This window comes from Oncorhynchus tshawytscha, linkage group LG08 (assembly GCF_018296145.1).
Source record: "Oncorhynchus tshawytscha isolate Ot180627B linkage group LG08, Otsh_v2.0, whole genome shotgun sequence".
NCBI lineage: Eukaryota > Metazoa > Chordata > Actinopteri > Salmoniformes > Salmonidae > Oncorhynchus > Oncorhynchus tshawytscha.
In genome coordinates, this window is record NC_056436.1 from 25,023,336 (window position 1) to 25,028,578 (window position 5,243).

Sequence of the window (5,243 nt, forward strand, 5' to 3'; positions counted from 1 at the left end):
GCTAGGTGCAGTGAAATGTGTTGCTTTACATGGTCAGCCATAGTCCCCTTGAACTGAACAGGTGTTTCTTGCGGTGTCCCGTGAGTTACCATTACCATATTAATGGCATTTCAGTTTGACATGGCAGCGATAACAAAACAAATCCAATGAAAAATACCTATCATGAGCTGTAACAACTAGATACCCTATGTTGTTGTCTTAGGTGTCTATTTATATGGTGTTGTGGTGTCTCTCTTGTCGTGATGTGTGTTTTGTCCTAAATTGTATTTTTAATCCCAGCTCCCAGCCCCCATTCCCGCCCGAGGCCTTTTGCCTTTTGGTAGGCCGTCATTGTAAATAAGAATTTGTTCTTAACTGACTTGCCTAGTTAAATAAAGGTTAAATAAATAACATATCAAAATTCTTCAATGGTAATTAGGTGCCAAATTGTGGAGATTTTCCAACCATAACATTTCAAATAGATATGATACAGAAACGTTAGAAGTGACTCAATGAATGGTGGTGAATTGAGCTCCCCTATTAAGGATTTAGTCAGCGTTCTCACACAGTAGCCTGGAGCTTCCCTCTGATTAATCAGATAACAAGACATGTGAGGACATCCTCCTTTAAACTATTGGCTTCAGTTAAACAGACAGTTATTTTTCACTTGACTTGAGGAGGCCGTACACAGACCCTACATAACACTGCCATACGAGTGACATAATGCCTGAGGATTGATAGTATGAAGCAGGAAAATATATTCTGAAAAAATGGCTGAATTCATAAGACTTTTATTTGAAGCTGCCTGAAGGGACGTGTTAACCTAGCATGTCCAATAATATGACCTGGTGTTACCAACCTGACCTCTGCCCTTGACTGTTACTGGTTTCGTGCCACTTCAAGCCCGGGGGAGTGGCTGAATCACATATCAATAATTTCCCTTACTGTACCTCACCAACACATCCTTTCATAAAGCATATATTTCATACTGTACAAAACCTCCAAATGCTCAAATGAAAGGGAAATGGAAATGTACAGGTACACACACCTCCCTTAGGCAGCCTCAGCACTCCCAGAACCAACACACGACAGTCAGCAGTAGAACATCTGGCACCCAAATCCCAGCACTCCTAAAATCTTAACACTGCTGAAATCCCCACATTGCTGATACCCCAACACTGCTGAATACCTAGTGTTGCTGAAATCCCCACACTGTGATACCCAAACACTACTGAATACCTAGTGTTGTTGAAATCCCCACACTGTGATACCCCAACACTGCTGAATACCTAGTGTTGCTGAAATCCCCACACTGTGATACCCAAACACTACTGAATACCTAGTGTTGTTGAAATCCCCACACTGTGATACCCCAGCACTACTAAATACCTAGTGTTGTTGAAATCCCCACACTGTGATACCCCAACACTACTGAATACCTAGTATTGCTGAAATCCCCACACTGCCGATACCCCAACACTACTGAATACCTAGTGTTGTTGAAATCCCCACACTGTGATACCCCAACACTACTGAATACCTAGTGTTGTTGAAATCCCCACACTGTGATACCCCAACACTACTGAATACCTGGTGTTACTGAACTTTCCGCAATTTATATAAGAGCAGGCTATACAGTACAGTGTTCTAAAGAAAACAGCAAGCATTGCACAGGATGTCAACAGAATTCCCTCACTGTGTGAATTTTCATTTCTGCTCGCCCTTAATCCTCAAATCGTCTCTCTACCTATTTGTTTCAGGTTTTGTCTGCTTTCGAATGTGTCGAACTGCAAACTCCAATAAGATAAACCTCCCTAGAAACCCATATAGTCCTAAATATTATCCATAAATTGATATTATACATAAATTGATTAAGTAACTGAAAGTCAGATGTTGCGTTCATGACCTGTTCAGATGAACTGTACGGTACTCTTATATCCTATGCTTGCGTTGGAAAGTAAAATGGTGCTTGACGAGGTTGTTAATCCATGGGCAGTGAGTATAATGTAGGCCCTCTATATAACACATCATTCATGTGGCGGTTAAGTTAGGGTGATAGAAGATACCAGACTGTGGTCTACAGTCGAAATTCTACAAATTCTCTGACACTTTCACATGCACTCAGGGTGCCTTCAAACTAGACAAACTGATGCGTAAAAACAGAACAACTCAATGTTTTCAATTGGGGCAGGGCCTATTGTTGTGTTGCTCTGTTCATCAGAAAAGTTACAAGGACGTATCCGTCAACCAATTGAAAAGGTAGAACAGCGTTTTAAAGAATAATTTCTCCCCACCCCACTATGTTTTAATTTGAAGACACCCTAAAGCATAAGGACAACATACAGTAGTATCCAGGCTCACAGACATATACTCTACACACTAACACATAACCCCTCTATGGCAGTACAGCTTACATTTGTCCACACATGCATAACATGCCACCTGGCCTTCAGGGGAAGCATAAACTCTCTTCCCTGATCTATTTTAAGGTGGACATCTAAAGGCCAGCCCATTGCCAGTGGGCAGAACTGTCGAGTGTCATTAGAACTTTTATCTCCACTACCGCATCCCACTGTGCCCCCTTAACCAGTCAGCCTGTGTCTGTCTGCAGATGTCAAGGGAGCTTGTCTTTATCTCCTTGCTATATGAGCTCAAAGGCATGGGTGTCGTAGACTGAAAATACACAGCGGCTGGTTACAGTAATAGGGGCTTGTCCTATCAGCTTGATGTAAATCAGGAGTGTAAAACTCTAATCTTGGAGGGCTGAGTGGCAGCTGGTTTTGTTATTTATTTTCAATTCCTGTCCAATTAAGTACTAGGCATTCATTTGAGGGGAGTTACTAACTAAGCAATAACCTTGATTGATAAATCAATTTGGGGGTCTAGGCTGGGTTACTGAAAAACACTTTCAAATCAAATCAAATCAAATCAAATCAAATTTTATTTGTCACATACACATGGTTAGCAGATGTTAATGCAAGTGTAGCGAAATGCTTGTGCTTCTAGTTCCGACAATGCAGTAATAACGAGCAAGTAATCTAACTAACAATTCCAAAAAAACTACTGTCTTATACACAGTGTAAGGGGATAAAGAATATGTACATAAGGATATATGAATGAGTGATGGTACAGAGCAGCATAGGCAAGATACAGTAGATGATATCGAGTACAGTATATACATATGAGATAAGTATGTAAACCAAGTGGCATAGTTAAAGTGGCTAGTGATACATGTATTACATAAGGATGCAGTCGATGATATAGAGTACAGTATCAACGTATGCATATGAGATGAACAATGTAGGGTAAGTAACATTATATAAGGTAGCATTGTTTAAAGTGGCTAGTGATATATTTACATCATTTCCCATCAATTCCCATGATTAAAGTGGCTGGAGTAGAGTCAGTGTCATTGACAGTGTGTTGGCAGTAGCCACTCAATGTTAGTGGTGGCTGTTTAACAGTCTGATGGCCTTGAGATAGAAGCTGTTTTTCAGTCTCTCGGTCCCAGCTTTGATGCACCTGTACTGACCTCACCTTCTGGATGACAGCGGGGTGAACAGGCAGTGGCTCGGGTGGTTGATGTCCTTGATGATCTTTATGGCCTTCCTGTAGCATCGGGTGGTGTAGGTGTCCTGGAGGGCAGGTAGTTTGCCCCCGGTGATGCGTTGTGCAGACCTCACTACCCTCTGGAGAGCCTTACGGTTGAGGGCGGTGCAGTTGCCATACCAGGCGGTGATACAGCCCGCCAGGATGCTCTCGATTGTGCATCTGTAGAAGTTTGTGAGTGCTTTTGGTGACAAGCCGAATTTCTTCAGCCTCCTGAGGTTGAAGAGGCGCTGCTGCGCCTTCCTCACGATGCTGTCTGTGTGAGTGGACCAATTCAGTTTGTCTGTGATGTGTATGCCGAGGAACTTAAAACTTGCTACCCTCTCCACTACTGTTCCATCGATGTGGATGGGGGTGTTCCCTCTGCTGTTTCCTGAAGTCCACAATCATCTCCTTAGTTTTGTTGACGTTGAGTGTGAGGTTATTTTCCTGACACCACACTCCGAGGGCCCTCACCTCCTCCCTGTAGGCCGACTCGTCGTTGGTAATCAAGCCTACCACTGTTGTGTCGTCCGCAAACTTGATGATTGAGTTGGAGGCGTGCATGGCCACGCAGTCGTGGGTGAACAGGGAGTACAGGAGAGGGCTCAGAACGCACCCTTGTGGGGCCCCAGTGTTGAGGATCAGCGGGGAGGAGATGTTGTTGCCTACCCTCACCACCTGGGGGCGGCCCGTCAGGAAGTCCAGTACCCAGTTGCACAGGGCGGGGTCGAGACCCAGGGTCTCGAGCTTGATGACGAGCTTGGAGGGTACTATGGTGTTGAATGCCGAACTGTAGTCGATGAACAGCATTCTCACATAGGTATTCCTCTTGTCCAGATGGGTTAGGGCAGTGTGCAGTGTGGTTGAGATTGCATCGTCTGTGGACCTATTTGGGCGGTAAGCAAATTGGAGCGGGTCAAGGGTGTCAGGTAGGGTGGAGGTGATATGGTCCTTGACTAGTCTCTCAAAGCACTTCATGATGACGGATGTGAGTGCTACGGGGTGGTAGTCGTTTAGCTCAGTTACCTTAGCTTTCTTTCTTTGTGACAACTGTTCTGTTAGGAAGGTAGAGGTTGGAAAGTTAATGAATGGTTTCTGTGTGCTTGTTTGCACAGTCTTCCTGTGTGTAAAAATGTAACAATTAAGTAGTCTTTAGATTTTTGAGCATGAAATGAGTCCACTGTATTTTTTCCTATATAAATGTTGATATTTTTGAGGGGAGGTTAAGGTGAACTTAGTCCTCCAATAAAGTCACATTTCACTGTATGGTTTATGCACAGATTTGCTTAAACTGAGGTGAGCTCACATGAGTTTACCATAATCACAGAACCAACCACAACAAACCATAGCATCCACATAATGCACAGACTGAACACAACCGCAAACCTCCATGACCACAGTAAACATCCATACCAGCCACACAGCGAAAACAACATGAGCGCAGGCCACATACCAAATGTAATTCTGCCTCAGCTCTCTTTGTCGACAGGCCATAGACACAGTGCAGTATGATCCATTTGGGACAGGATCCTGCCAAACATAATCAACAGACTTCTTTGCCAGAGGAGACAAAGATGAGTAACCATGGCTTGAGAGAGCTCAATGCAGTCTGTTTGTGTACCTCCCACCGTCTGCCTAGCCCTCTGGGAAACCCTTCTTTTGAAGGAAAAAAA